The sequence below is a fragment of the Hordeum vulgare genome, chromosome 6H (genome assembly GCF_904849725.1).
Source record: "Hordeum vulgare subsp. vulgare chromosome 6H, MorexV3_pseudomolecules_assembly, whole genome shotgun sequence".
NCBI classification, from domain to species: domain Eukaryota; kingdom Viridiplantae; phylum Streptophyta; class Magnoliopsida; order Poales; family Poaceae; genus Hordeum; species Hordeum vulgare.
In genome coordinates this window covers 306,454,092-306,469,633 of record NC_058523.1, presented here as the reverse complement: position 1 = coordinate 306,469,633, position 15,542 = coordinate 306,454,092, and positions in this window count along the sequence as shown.

Below are 15,542 nucleotides of genomic sequence, written 5' to 3'. Positions count from 1 at the left end.
AAAAAATTTGTGGTTTTCGTGCACCAAAAGAAGAGCAACAAGCATCAGAGAAAGGATGGGAGCCACACGAGGGCCCCACAAGCCAACCCGATGCAGCCTGGGGGTGCCCTGTTGGCTTGTGTGACCCTCGAGGCCCTCCCGACTCTATTCTCTTGCTTACAAATTCTCATGTACCCTAAAAACATCACAAGGAGTCTCGAATGCCGCAAGTCTCTATTCTGACGGGAGGCCATCTGGAGCTCCATTTCCGCACCCTGACGGAGAGGGGATCAATCATGGACGGCCTCTTCATCAACCTTGATGCCCTCATGATGATGTGTGAGTAGTTCACCACACACCTACGGGTCCATAGCGAGTACCTAGATGGCAATCTCTCTCCCTTTATCATCAGTACAATGATCAACGCATCTTCTCTTTGATCCACATGATGTATTTCCTTATGTGTGGTGCATTTGTTGGCATCCGATGAATTGTGGGTTTATGTTCAGATTATTCATGATAAATATTCGAGTCTTCTCTAAATACTTATAAAATTCTTATGTGCATGATTATGATAGCTTCGTACTTCTATCCGATCTATTGAAATAGTTTGGCCAACTAGATTGATATTTCTTCTGTCACAGAGGTGCGTTGTAGTAGGTTCAATTTGGAGAATTTCCATATCCTAGTGATAGAAGGTAACAACATGTTTATTTGTGTTTCTGCTACTTAGGATAAAACAATGGGGTTTATTCATATTGATTGAGTTTACTTTGTCTAGATCATGTCATTGTTCACCATGCATTACTCTGTTTTACTTAATACTCTAGATGTATGCTAGATAGCAGTCGATGAGTGAGGCAATAGTAATAGGTGCTGGAATGAGTTGTACTATTTGTTTATGGACGTCATGCCTATATACACATGATCATTGATATGAATATCGCATAACTATTCGGTTTTCTGTCAATTGCCCAACAGTAATTTGTTTACCCATCGTATGCTATTTTTCATTAGAGATGCCATTAGGGAAAACTATGGCCCCCGGGTTTAGTCACAACATGTATGAAAAACCTTCAATACCTTGCGTCCATTTACTTGTTTTTATTTGATGTTGTTATCTACAATTGTCTAAATACCTCACTCGCTTGCAAATAACAAGAACAAGAGGATTGACAACCCTCTTGCCCGCTTTGGGTGCTAGTTTTTTGTTCTTTTGTGTGCATATGGTGAAGACGGTTGTGTTTGATATACCTATTGGTTACATAAACCTTGGTTTCATTATTGAGGAAAAGACTTACCCACATTCTGTTTCAATAACCCGTTCCTCTTCACGGAAAACCCAATGTAGATCGCAAGTATCGGGAAGGATTTGTTGCGCCGTTGTTGGGTAATACTATCACCAACTACCAAGTAACTCCACACGAATTTTCATTCACCTGTTCTCCTTTTTATTTTCTCATATATTTAGTTTGTCTCAACAAAATTAAAAATACAGAAGTATTTGTCTTTGCTTGTTACTAGTCTTCTTGTTTGAAGTCATGGCTAGTTCTTCCTTTGTTTGCGTTACTCCCAATAATGGTGTTGTCAATTTTAAACAAAGGGGGGGGGAGAATGTTTGAAATATGAATGGTATAGGATTTTCTACACTCAAAATAAAGCAACTAGTAAGATATCCACTACTACCTTGCTTCATAATTTTTATGTTGGTGTGACAACTTGGTATAGGTTTGTCCTTGACACCATCACCGGCGGGAACTTCTTAATGTGTCACACTGTTGATGCATATAATGCCATTGAAAATCTTGTTGGAACACAACCCATTATTATTAATGCAACCAATTAACCTTGGAACATGTTATTCAAAGACTTGATGATGTTTAAAGGAAAATGATTACCATGCCCAATTTGAGGAGTTATATAAAAACTGCATAACCATATCACTCAACTTTATACTGTGATTTTTACTCGACACAAGAAGAGCAACAAGCATAGCAGGTAGACTAGGGGCCACACAAGGGCCCCACAAGATAACCCGGCACGGCCTAGGAGCGCCCTGTTGGCTTGTGGGGCCCTCCGAGGCCCTCCCGACTCCGTTCTCTAGCTTATAAATTCTCACATACCTTAAAAACATCGGAAGGAGTCCCGAAATACTTTTTACGCTGTCACAAGTCTCTGTTTCGACGGGAGGCCACCAGGAGCTTCGTTACAGCACCCTTCCAGAGGGGGCATCGATCATGGAGGGCCTCCTCATCAACCTTGCTTCCCTCACGATGATGTGTGAGTAGTTCACCATATACCTACGGGTCCATAGCGAGTACCTAGATGACAATCTCTCTCTCTCTATCTTGATCTTCAACAAAATGATCATCACATCTTTTATTTGCTCCACATGATGTAATTCCTTTTGTGTGGTGCGTTTGTTGGGATCAGAAGAATTATGGGTTTATGTTCAGATTATTCATGATAAATATTTTAGTCTTCTCTGAATACTTATATGATTCTTATGTGCATGATTATGATAGCTTTGTAATTCTCTCCGATCTATTGAAATAGTTTGGCTAACTAGATTGTTATTTGTTCGGTGAGAGAGATGAGTTGTAGTAGGTTCAACCTGGAGAATTCCTTTATCCTAGTGATGGAAGGGGACAAGATGCATATTTGTGTTATTCTACTAACGATAAAACGATGGGGTTTATTCATATTTCTTGAGTTTAATTTGTCTACATCATGTCATTGTTCTCCATGCATTACTCTATTTAACTTAATACTCTAGATGCATGTCGGATAGCGGTCGATGAGTGGAGTAATATTAATAGGTGTAGGCAGGAGTCGGCCTATTTGTTTATGGACGTGATGCCTATATAAACATGATCATTGTCGTGAATATCACATAACTATTCGCTTTTCTATCAATGGCCCAACTGTAATTTTTTTACCCACCGTATCCTATATTTCATGAGAGATCCCTTAGGGAAACTATGGCCCCTTGTCTATTCACAACATATATAAAAAACCTTCAATACCTTACTGCCATTTACTTGTTTTTATTTTATCTTGCTATCTACAAATATCTGCACACCTCACTCACTTCCAACTAACAAGAACAAGAGTATTAACAACCCCCTTGACCGCGTTGGGTGCAAGTTGTTTGTTCTATTGTGTGCAGCCGCTGAAGACAGTTGTGGTGTATATTCCTATTGGTTCGATAAACCTTGGTTTCATAAATGAGGGGAAAACTTACCCACATTGTGTTATGATAAGACGTTCCTCTTCACGGAAAACCCAGCGCAGAACACAAGTATCAACGATTGCAGCGGCACTCGTGGTGGTGGCCGCAGGGAAGGCAAGTTGGCCGGCCGCAATGGCATCCCCAGCTAGGCCTAGCGTGATCAGCCTTGCGAGGACGCTTGGTTCGATCGCTCTCGTGAGGACGCTTGGCACGGGCAAGCTCACAAGGTGCGCCCCTGAGACAACGCGACTCTTCCACCGCTACCACCGCCGCCCAGGAGGGCCGATGACAACCGACACGAAGAGGATGCCAGGGGATACTAGGAGCATCACACGGTAGCTTGCATCCTTGGTGGAGCGCACACCCCTACTTCAAACCACTTGTTCAAGCAGTTCTATCGAGAAGTAAACACAGCCTTCCCGAACCCACAAGCCACGCGATCGGTCAAGTGGTCGTAGTACGCCATCACCTTCCACTCCAAGGACGTCCTCCGTTCCATGGCAGCCATGGGCACGCTCTCCATGCTGTGCATGCCCACCATCAACAATGTCTTGGTCACCAAGACCATGATCGATGGAGGCTCCGGTCTCAATGTGCTCTCTGTCGAGATCGAGGCGATTCAGGTGACTTACGACCATCTGATGCCTACCAGGCCATTTTGAAGAGTGACTGACAGTTCCACCATTCCCCAGGGGAAAGTCCACCTTCGTGTGACCTTCGGCACGTGCGACAACTACCATACCGAACTTATTTACTTTGACATGGTAGACATCAGCCTCCCATACAACACAAGCCTAGGGTACCTGGCACTAGCCAAGTACATGGTGGCAACGCACCACGGCGACAACGTCCCCAAGATGCCTCGCTGTAGTGGCTCCATCACCATCGCTTGCGATGGAAATGATGTGGAGAGTTCCCTCGAGCACGCATACATGGCTGTCGCGGCCAAGCATTTGGATGGCGAGGGAGACGCTGGTTCCCGCCAGGCGGCACCCCCAAGGTAGAAGCAGTCGATGTCCACCCCATGCTTCGCCGACACTAGGAATGCACCATCCGATGCCAGCACCGCGAGCCCCTTGCCCGCGAGTGACGCCGGTGTGTTATCAAGATCAACAGCATGTTCTATATCAAAATCATTATCTGGTTCTTTATCATTGTTAGGTTGAGCATCATCATTATCATTTTCATTAATCAGTTAATAGGATGATTCACCAATTAATCTCTACTCCCAAGCGGGCCGAGAAGCTACCAGTTACCGATTTCTATAACAATGTCACTAGGTGAATGCTCACTACGAGATTGAGTTTCAGCATCATAGATAGAGATATCATTAGCATTAGCAGAAGGTTTTTCAACTTCAGGTCCACTAGAAGTATGCAAGGTCCTACCATTTTTATTTTTCTTTTTCTTCTTAGAAGGACTAGGTGCCTCAACATTAATTCTTTGTGAATCTTGTTCAGTTCATTTAGGATGACCTTCTAGATATAGTGGATCTTGAGTCACTGTTCCTCCTCTAGTCATTACTCTAACAACATGGTCATTCATATTATTAGTCATTTCATGAAGTAGCTCAGTTTCGAATTTGGCAACATGTTGTAGTTGGGTTTGAACCATAGAAGCATGTTTTCCTACACCTCTTACATCATTGGTGATTCTAAATAACAAGTCCCTTAAGCAAGCAATCATATCATAGTTTTGCTTCAGTTGTTTCATGAAAAAGGAATTGAAATGATCTTGCTTTATAATATAATTATCAAACTCTAGGAGGTTTATTTTAAGGTATGTAACCTCCATCAAACTTTAAAATAAAATTTACCTCCAGCACATACGGTGGTGTTTGGAGACCATGTATTTCTTTGATAGCTGGTAAATTATTAACAACTTCAGCTTTAATGCCTTTATCCTTCATACATTTATTTTCCTCTTGCATAGTTTCAAGACTAGGAAATAAGATACGTCTCTTATTTGGAGTAGGCTTAGGTGGTGGTTCTGGAAGTGTCCATTCATCATAATTCTTCAATACATTAGTCAGTAATTCCTCAACTTATTCGATAGTTCGTTCCGTGAAAACACAACCAGCACAACTATCTAGGTGGTCCCTAGAAGCAATGGTTAGTCCATTGTAAAATATATCAAGTATCTCATTTTTCTTAAGAGGATGATCAGGCAAAGCAATAAGAAATTGGAGAAGCCTCCCCCAAGCTTGTGGGAGACTCCCTTCTTCAATTTGCACAAAGTTAAATATTTCGTGTAAGGCAACTTGTTTCTTGTGAGTAGGAAAATAATTTTCAAAGAACTAGTAAATCATATCCTAGGGACTACGCAAACAAATAGGATCATGATTATTGTACCAAATCTTCGCATCACCCTTTAATGAGAAGGAAACAATTTGAGGATATAGTACTAGTAAATAGGGTGGCTATATCATTTAGCTTAGTGAGATGTGCCACAATAGTTTCATTTTCATAGCCATGAAAAAGATCATATTCAACCAAAGTAAGTATCTCTAGGTCGATAGATAATTTATAATCCTTATCAGTAACAAATATAGGTGAAGTCGCAAACTTAGGATCATATTTCATTCTAGCATTCAAGGATTTTTCTTTCAACTTGCATAGTAGTTTCTTAATATCATCTCTATCCTTACAAGCAAGAAAGTCTCTAGCAATTTTTTCATCCATACCATAACCTTAATATATTTGAGGCATTTCAGTTCTAGGATAGTCATGGCTAAAAGGTATTTCAATATTTTCAGTAGCAAAGACTTCGTGAGTTTCAATAGTGTCATCAATTTCAGCATGTTTAGTTTATTTAGCTCTAGAAAGTTGTTCATCAAGAAATTCACTTAGTGGCATAGTATCATCAAGCAAAGTACTACCATCGTCATAAGAATCATTCACAGCAGAGGTAGCATCATCAATAACTCACGACATATCAGGATTAATAGCATGTGGCGGTGGTGTTGCAAGTCTACTCAAAATAGATGGTGAATCAAGTGCGGAGCTAGATGGTAGTTCCTCATCTCCCCTCGTCTTAGAGGAAAGAATCTGGGTTCTTGGATCTTTCAGATTCTTCATCATGATCAATAAATAAATATCCCAAGTGACCCAGCTAGTATAGCTATGCTCCCCGGCAGCGGCACCACAAAATGTTCTTTATAACCCACAGGTATATGGGATAGCGATAGTTTTCGAGGGTAGAGTATTCAACCCAAATTATATATTCGACACAAGGGGAGCCAAACAATATTTGCAGGTATTAGCAGCTGAGATGTCAATTCAGCCACACTTGGAGATTTAGTATATGCATCACAATGACCACTAGCACAGTAATATGATAGTTTTAATAGCAATGGTAACAGTAGAAGTAGTAACGGTAACAGTAGAAGTAGTAATGGTAACAGTGATAGCAGTTTTGTAGCAGTCATAACAAAAGTAGCAACAATAGTAACTTAGAAATCACAATATGTGGAAAACTGGTAGGCACTCGATCGGTGATATTGCTGGATAATAACCATCATATAACAGTCACAGCATCGGGCGACATAGAACTAGCTCCGTTCATTGATATAATGCAGACATGTATTCCGTAAATAGTCATACGTGCTTATGGAAAAGAACTTGCATGACATCTTTTGTCCTATCCTCCCATGATAGTGGTGTGCATAAGGAAACTAAGGGATATTAAGGCCTCCTTTTAATAGAGAACCGGAACAAAGCACTACCACCTAGTGAATACATGAACTCCTCAAACTACGGTAATCACCTGAAAGAATCCCAACTGTTATCACTTTGGGGTATGCGGATCCTAACACATAGTAGGTGCATATAACTTGCAATATTGGATCAGGAACATAGATATAATGGTCAAACCATAAACGGTTCCGATCTGAAATCATGGCACTCATGCCCTATTGACAAGTATTAAGCATAGCGAAGTCATTGCAACATCTATCTCGGAACATAGTTGATACTAGGGATCAAGCCCTAACAAAATTTACTTGATTACATGATGATTCCCATCCATCTCTTCATGGACAAACAAGCTTACGAAGGGATTACTCACTCTCGGTGGAGACCATCATGGAATTGGCGATGGAGGAGGGTTGGTGATGACGAAGACCGAAGATTGCCCTCTCCGGAGCCCCAAATGGACTCCAAATTAGGCCTCTCGATCAAAAACAGGAGGGGGCGGCGAATCCGTATCGTGAAACGCGATGAAACTTCCTCTCTGTTTTTTGTCCGAAAATAGGAATTTATAGCATTGGAATTAGGGTCAGCGGAGCCACGTGGGAACCACTAGACAACAGGCCACGCTAGGGGGACCTGGCTCACCCTATGTCTAGTGGGCGCTTGTGGCCTCCCGTCCGGTGGATCTTGGTTCCAATCTTTTTTATATTACAAAAAAAATCCCCAAGAAGTTTTGTTGCACTCCAAGAAATTTTATTTCTGCACAAAAACAACACCGTGGTAGTACTGCTGAAAATGGCGTCGGTCTGGGTTAGTTCCATTCGAAGCATGCAAATTAGAGTCCAAAACAAGAGCAAAAGTATTAGGAAAAGTAGATACGATGGAGAAGTATCACACGGCTCTCGGCGGTCCCGCGCGGGCCGTTGAGCTTTGTCGAGCCTTGAAGATCCCAAGCATATGCCGGCCCGAAGCAGAGAGCTTCCACGAGCTGCCGCGCCGGCGACCTCAGCGGCTTGATTTCCAGGTGAATTTTTGGTTGTTAAATGAAGGGCACCCACCGGGTTGCACTTCCATCGAGTTGGCAAGGTTTCATCCTTCTATTGCCCTCGCTTTTGGTTGTGTATCGAACCTAATTATCCTTTAGATAAGTTTATGTTGTTCGCCTAAATCTTTTGTTTGATGTCTCCATGTCAACTAAAATTACCACGTCCTTGTGTCTCCCCTCTGGCCACCTCCTGACTCGGGTCTAGGCATGACACCTCTATCAAGGTCCGTCCCAGCGAAGTTGGTAAACATAGGGGACTGGAGCCTGCCTCGCAAGCCAACCACCCCCCCCGTCTATCACCTGCAAGGGCCCTTGGTGTCCCGCACTCTTGATGGAAGGTCCGTCCCCGCGCCCCTAGCGCCCTACGTGCCGCGAAAAAGTATCAGGGCGGCCTCCTGACGCGTGTTTACCTCAGTATCCCGGTGAAGGGAGCGATGTGCCTCGCGAGGCCCCCATGCTGCTACCTCCATACGGGCCCCACAAGCGAACGACCAGCCCATGCGGCTTCTGGGACACGCGCCTAGAACCCTCGTAGTCTCCGCTCGTGACCCTCTCATGTAATAATGAGGTGGGGTTGTACACGCCCAGGAGCCTCCCGGCGCGCCACTCCTTGGCCTCAGGAGTACTCCCGCCCATGCCTAGTGGAAGCCCATGCTCCGAGCTAGCGAAATACGGTTGAACTGCGACGATGCCCATGCCTAGTGGAAGCACATCCCCTGTGCTGGCAGAATATGGTCAGACCGCGACCACGCCCACGCCTATTGGGATGCCTCATACTCCACGCTGGAGGATAGAAAAACCGAAGGCGCCTCGCGGACCATGCCAACTTTGGGGTGGGTCGTGGCATACGCGACATGCGTTGGACAACCGAATCTTAAGACCCACGCGAGCGGTGGCTAGACCAGTGTTCGTACTCGCCTCGGCCTCAGCGGCGCTTCATGGATCGTGGCCCTGCTCTCGCGCACGCCCCTTTACCAGATTCCTTGGTGTTGGTATCCTTGCGTGGCACCCAAACGTAGGCTGGAGAGTACACTTTGTTCAAATGGGGCCTTTGCACGCGAGACCCTTCTTCAGGACGGATCGCCCGAGAGGCCTCACGAGGGGTGCCCGGAGGGCAACGGTCTGCCAACTTGGCAAAGCGCTAGCAAGATTTGTGATACATAGGACGAAGGGCCCTTCCAATACAGGGTGCAAGTGCAAGTAAAAACCGAGGACACGGAGAGGAGAACCCCACGAAGGGACCCATGACGTGGGTGCTCGGATAAAATGTTGGACGAGAAGTAAGCGTCTGTGAGGCACGCCCTCTTGCTGCATGCTCCCTTGTAGGCCGTGAGCACCATGTGGGGCACTTTGAAAAGTTGACATGACGGCCTCGTGCGGCTCAGAGGTCATCGACACAGCGACCTAACATACCAGGGATGGCTAAGACCGACTCAAGGGATGGATCCTAGCGGCGCGGAGTGTTAAACAAATCTCGCGGAAGGGAGCGGGCATAATGGGGAGCACCGAGAGCAAATTCATTTTTCAGCGAGTACTAACTTAAGGTAGACGAGCCGCAATCCTTACACGCCCTCATGGGGGCAACACCTGTTTTTTTGCAGAGGAGGTAGGAAACAAAAATAAAAGGGGTTTCAGCCTGAAGTAGCGCCGCCTCCAGGATGCCAGCCTTGAGGCCACCTCTTCCTAGTCTGAGTCCTCCTCCTTAATGCAGGAACCTAGGGAGACGTCGTGGATGTAGCTCCCGGAGGAAGTGCTATCGTTGTCGTCGTCATTGTCGGAACTGAAGCCATTGCTGCCGCTTTCAATGTAGCAGTCTAGACAGTCGCCGTTTCTCCTGAAGGTCTTCATGAAGAGCATGGTAACCCCATCGAACTTGAAGTAGAGGACATGATCCTCCTTCAAGACACGAGAAAGGACGGGCGATTTCCACCCCATCGCCAGGTACATGAAGCCCCGTGGTTGAATTTCTTCGCACCCAAGAAGGCCCGTTGCAGCACCTGTCTAGGTTCAGCCACATAACAAGGGGGTGCGCTGCACCATCTCCATCATGAAAGAACTCGGAAGCTGAAGTCAGGTGCGATGTTGGACTCCATGGCCTTGGAGTGTTTCCACGGCTGGGCGGTCGGGAAGCCGCGTAGTTTCTCTTACCTCGCCCGTGGCTACCTCGGCCTTCACGCCCGCGTACGTGGCCTGGGTATACCCCTCGAGCGCCTGGGCCAGTGCACGTCGACGATGAGGCATGACCGCGCTCCCAGGGAGTTGCCTCGGGCGTGGTGGTGGACACGTGGGGATGGACTCACCCCCACTCCGGGTGCGACGCCTCCGCTTCCACAGCCGCCGCTTTCCCCTTCTCGGTAGCGGAGAACCTTCTCAAGGGCAACATCCCTGATGCAACAATGGGTGGAAAGAGATGCAATAGCAAGGGAGATGAGCCCAAGGCACCTTGGATTACATATTTATAATGGTTGGAGAAGGTTGGCCCATGCCCACTCGCCTTCGCTAGGTGTAGGTAGGGCAAGGGAAGGCTACGATGGCCCCTGTTGCGTGCGGGCTTTGCGTCAGCCTGTGCAGTTACCAAGGAGTCATGGGGGAAGTGGGAGCATCCCACGTCCCATTGTTCCACATGAATCGCGTTGGGCCCACAGACGGTTGGGGCCTGCGTCATTTTTTCCGAAGGTCGGCAAGATCATGCACGCCATGGGCCCCGGGGCTACCATCGGGCCCGTCGGATAGGGGGTATCGAGGCCCGCCTACCTGCATTTCCTAGCACAACACGTTCCGGGGACCATGCTGATCCGTTTTCAGGCTTCATGGCCAAGAACCTCGTGAGGACCCACCCCTCTAATGAGGTGAAGCCCCGCAGACAACGACGGGCACTACGTCAACCTCCGCCTCGCACGGGGACCCCTCGATGGAGCCATTGGGAGTCTCGTTGGGCTGGCCAGGAAAAGGAGACCCGATGGGTCGAGCGATCCTGCGGTGTCATGTGGATTTCGCGCGCCATGCCAGGCGCTCCTAGGAGTCGCGCACGCGAGCGTGGATGGGAAGGCTTTCCCCTTTTCTACTAAGGGATCTAGGCCATCGTCGGTTCCAAAAGAAATCCCCAAAGTTTTACCTCTTTGGTGCAAGGAAACCAGGTCGAGAAGATCGCAGGGGGGAAGGTCATCCCCGAGCCCACCGACGTGTCATGGAGTAAGCTTTTGCAGCCGGCGATTGCTTTTCCCAGGGTAAATAGTGATCTTGTCCCCCTTCAAACTGACTATTGTGGCTACCCTTCCCGCCGCATGTTTTCGGGGAAGAGGACCGGGGCCAGTATAAGATATAGCCGGCGGGCATAGAAGAGGGGATGAGCCCCAGAGTTAACAAGAACACACCTTTGTATTCCCTCTGGCTCTCAAGCAATCCAGACAAGCAGTAGGAGGGTCTTACACCGCAAGGTGGCCCGAACCTGGGTAACTGTCATGTCCTCAGTTTTTCTTCCTTAGCTCGAACACGCTAGAGCATCTTCGTGGTTGTTGCACGATAGAGTAGAGTAGGACAGCCTACACACCCTAGAGTTCGAACATCTTGGGTCCCCGGATGCCTGATTCTCACAACATCAAAAAATAAAAAGCGCTTGACATCCTGTGTTTTACACTATGAAGGGCCTATCTTTTACTTTTCTGTATTTGTTTTCTTTATTTACTTTTATTCTAGAGTCAATAATGTTCATGCATATTCCACTCAATTAGTTCTTTAGTTGGCAAGCATCATGTGATGGGTAAGATCCAAGTACATATATCCATTTGAATATTGGTGATCATGAGTCAGTATTGTTGACATTATCCCTGATAGAAACAAGTAGGCAGGTGAAACATTAAGCCCCTATGTATGATTGAAACTATTTTGTTCAAAAAGATGCCTCGAGTGTCACAATCATGGAAGACTAAATGATTGTTTGGTGCGTGGAATTTTCTAAATTAAAGCTCTTACATAGACCGTTCCTGAAAATAAGATGATTTTTCATTGTTTGACGGCTGAAAACATAGTATATTGGTTTTCAACGAAGTTTGTGGTCTATACTTTAACATGTCAATAGCTTGCTACTTGATCATGAGAAGTTTCATGAGAAAAGACTTGATTTTTATGATGCCAGGAAAGGTGATTGGAATTATCATTCATCAAACTTATATACTATGCTAGTATTCACACTTCATAAATTACTTCTTTTATCATTTACCTACTAGAGGGCGAGTAGGAGTTATGCTTGGGGATGCTGATACATCTCCAGTGTATCAATAATTTATGAAGTATCATGTAAAATTCACCTATGTTTACAATATTTTATGCGGTTTTGCTGCACTCTATATGATGTAATTGGAGCTAACCAAGACTGACGTTGTTTTGAACAGAATTACCATGGTGTTGTTTTATGTAGCAAACAGAAGTTCTCAGAATAACCCAAAACTTTTTGACAAATTTTCTGGAACATATAATGAATACTGAAGCAAATAACCACCTCGGGGGCGACCAGGTGCCCCCAAGCCAATAGTGCGCCGCCACCCCCTAATGAGTGCCCTTATGGCTTCGGACCACGCCGTAGCTCCGTTCAGCGTGATTCCACCACTGGAAAAATCATATAAATATAGTAATCCACAGAAATAAACCTAGAACTTCTGGTTTGCCACAACAAGCCTCTTAACCAAACAAATCTCATCCACATGCCTGTTCCGGCACCCTGTGAGAGGGGGAATCATCACCAGATGCCATCTTCGTCATCCCATCGGTCTCCATGTCGAAGAGGGAATAGTTCACCCTTGGGGCTGAGGGTGTGTACCATTAGCTCTGTGTTTGATCTGTCTCTCTCTGCCTCTCTCTCTCTCTCTCTCTGGTGTTCTTGATATGTCACAATCTTGATGTATCATGGACTTCTTTAATATAGTTGGGTCATATGGTGTTTGTCCCTTGCTACCTTGATATGATGAATTTACTCTTTCCCTTTGAGATTTTTTTAGCGGATTGAATATTGGATTTGAGTTCACTTGAAGTATGTCTTTCATGTGGATACCTGTGGTGACAATGGGGTGTTCTATTGATTCACTTGATATACCAACTTGCAGATTCCCGTGGTGACGGTGAGGTAATCTATGCCTATGGGTTGGTACACATTCTTGTCCTACTTTCTCTGATAAAAATCTTGGGGTGGTCTTTGAAGTTCTTTGTGTTGGATTGAATTGGTCCAAATAATAAATGGTGATGATAAGGCATAATGTTATAGGTCACCCACTAATTATCAATAAATCGGATGATAAATGGTTGAATCATCCAATTTTTTGAACAGTGTTTTCAAGCATTGAAATACAATTTATGCTCGCTTTTACTACTTTTAACCTTGCTATTTTTTGTATTTCTACTATCCATACTATAGTTGTATCACCACCTCTTCACTGAACTAGTGCACCTATATAATTTACCATTGTATTGTGTGTGTTGGGACAGAAGAGATTTCTTGTATTCAATTGCAGTGTTGTTTAAGAGAGACCATCTTCATCCTATACCTCCCATAGATTGTTAAACCTTATGGCATCCACTTGAGGGAAATTAGTTGTTGTCCTACAAAACTCCACACTTGGAGGCCCAAAAATTTCTACAGGAATAAAGTTGCCTATTAGACCTCACACCTCATCGTCAACGATCGGGACCATCCCCGTTCCGAAACCTCGGCCCAAAGGCACAAGGTCGAGGTGAAAGCAAAACAACTCCCTAAGGTGGTTTTGGTAATTAATAACAATATATGTATCATTGGTATAATCATTCTATCAACTATAATCCAGGAAAAGTTCAACGACACATTGACTAAGGATTGTGAGGAGAACCCCTAGATGCAAGGAACATCTATTGGCAACAAGCTTGAAGACTCAACTTTTTATATTTTGTGAGAAATCACACTTGAGTCCATAGGAAAGCCAATACTATTAAAAGGGGATGTGGTGACTATGATGATTTGGTTGCTCAAGTACTTAGATGTTAGCCACCAAAAATACTCATGAATTCTCCCACAAATATTCTGTCCAAAATCCTGAATCACTATTGTAATCACAGGATTTTCCATCAGTCCATTCTTTGTCATCTACTTGTGGATGGCAAATAAGTTCTTTGCCGTCTGCTTCCACAAAACAGATGGCACGGAATGGACTCATGGAAAAATCATTTAGACAACCTTTTTCCATTAGGCCCTAGTGAGTTTTACCTCAGAGAGATCCTATGACAAACCCTAGGTTCTCCGTGATACAAAGTATTGTTTCGGTCTGACCGAGAATCAGTGACCAACTCTCTGTCTACCCGTTTCTAAGAATTGGAATGTCTGCATTTTAGGAATCGGTGCTAACGTGTGTGGTAACTGCCTAGGCCAGCCAAAATCAGACCCATCGAGATTCATATATCGGTCTCACCAAAACGCCGAAAGTTGCCTTATTTTGCACTAGTCCGTGCAACCGATTTTTTACTTTGGTTTCACCGAGTTCGGCAATATTGTTGTAGTGGTTGGATTTCTGGAGATGCCTATATATACCCATCACCATCTCCTATTCAAAGAGGAAGCACTCAGAACTACCCAACACTTGTCATATCCATTTTTCTCAGACAGAGCCACCTACTCATGTGTTGAGATCAAGATATTCCATTCCTACTATATGAATCTTGATTTCTAGCCTCCTCAAGTTGCTTTCCACCCAATCAATATCTTCTACCCCAGCCAAATATGTGAGAGAGGGATTGAGTATTGAGGAGACTATCTTTTGAAGCACAAGAGCAAGGAGTTCATCATACTACCACATCTATTACCTTTTGGAGAGTGTTGTCTCCTAGATTGGTTAGGTGTCGCTTGAGAGCCTCCTACTTCAAGTAGTATTGTTGAACCAAGAATTTTGTAAGGGAAAGGAGATAACTTACTTTGGTAAGATCTATCCCAAGTGAGGCTAATCCTTTGTGGAAATAAGTCGTGATGGAATAGAAACTGTTGCTTCTTCAGGAACCCTTCATGGGTTGAGCCCTCTGTGGTCTTGGGTAGTCATTACCCTCCGTGGATTGAAGTCTACATGGACATGGAGGTACAATAGCAGCACCTATCAGAACCACGCCAAAAATCTCGGTGTCAATCTTTGCATTTGATCTTCCTATCCCTACCCTCTACTTACATGTGCATGCATGTCTTTACTTTATGCTGATATACTCTTAGACTTCCATGTGTAGTGTGTGCTTGACTTGCTACAATTGAAAAAACTTTAACACAACTAAAATTGGGAAAAGGCTAAGTTTTTATTTGGTCAACTTGTCTAATCACCCCCCTCTAGACATATTTCGAATCCTACAAGTGGTATCAGAGCTTTGGTCTCCACTGCATTGGTTACACAACCTAGGAGTGTATGATGTCTAGTGAGGGAAATTACCACCTTAGAGGTCCATATTTTTATGGTACAATCTTTGCAAGTAGTAAGCATAAAATGAAAATGCATATTCTTGGGCATAACACCGCTGTTTGGGCTATTGTTCGTGTTGGTTTGCAAGGTGAATTCTTTGGTGATGGAATGGAACCGGATCATGAAGCGACTGCGGAAGA